This window comes from Silene latifolia, unplaced genomic scaffold (assembly GCF_048544455.1).
Source record: "Silene latifolia isolate original U9 population unplaced genomic scaffold, ASM4854445v1 scaffold_233, whole genome shotgun sequence".
In the NCBI taxonomy this organism is placed as follows: Eukaryota; Viridiplantae; Streptophyta; class Magnoliopsida; order Caryophyllales; family Caryophyllaceae; genus Silene; species Silene latifolia.
The window spans coordinates 25,900-26,716 of NW_027413184.1; the positions used below are offsets into that span (position 1 = coordinate 25,900).

The window sequence follows — 817 nt, forward strand, 5'->3', positions numbered from 1 at the left end:
GTTCTACGTCTCAACCAACAGTAAAAAACATGGTTCGTTTATCCGATCATTCTAATCCCACCGAGGCTACGCTTCCTAGGGGTATTGCTGCTACCCAAATTGATGCAGCAAATTTTGAGATCAAGTCGGCTTTCATTAGCCTTGTTGAGAGGAATCAATTTTGTGGGAATCCAATGGAAGACCCTAATTTGCATGTCCAAAACATTTGCGACTATTGCTCTATAATTAGGAAAACGGGGGTTACTCAAGCTCAAATTCAAGAGACATTCTTCACTTTTTCTTTAATGGATAAGGCCAAGTTATGGATCAATAGCCTCAATAAATAAAAATGGGAATTACCGATTGGGATTCTTTGGCTCTTGCTTTTTACCAAAAATATTTCCCACCAGAAAAGACTCAACAATTGGGAAGCCAAATCACGGAATTTCGTCAAAATGGGCATGAGAGTTTGTATGAAGCATGGGAAAGATACAAAGAATTGCAAAGAGAATGCCCTCATCATGGGTTGGACCCATGGTTTCTTGCCATCACATTTTATAATGGGTGTTGTGCCGAGTCTCGTAGAATTTTGGACTCCGCCAACAATGAGAGATTCGACCAAATTGACACGGAACTTGCTCATTCTACCATTGAATCCATGGCGATACATGACTCTCATTATGTCAACTCTCGTAGTGCCCCATAGAAAGTCAAGGAAGAGGATCCAAGTATGTCTCTTTTGAAAGCTAAAGTATCTATTCTCCAACAACAAATGGACAATCGAGGTTCCAGTTCATCACAATCTCATGAACAAGTCAATGTCACTAGCTAAATCATT

At 40.0% G+C, this 817-nt stretch overlaps 1 pseudogene; it reads right to left on the reverse strand.

Annotated features, from left to right (window-relative positions):
• Positions 1-392: 392 nt before the first annotated feature.
• On the reverse strand, positions 393-507 carry LOC141638930 (small nucleolar RNA R71; annotated as a pseudogene).
• Between the last annotated feature and the right edge of the window lie 310 nt (positions 508-817).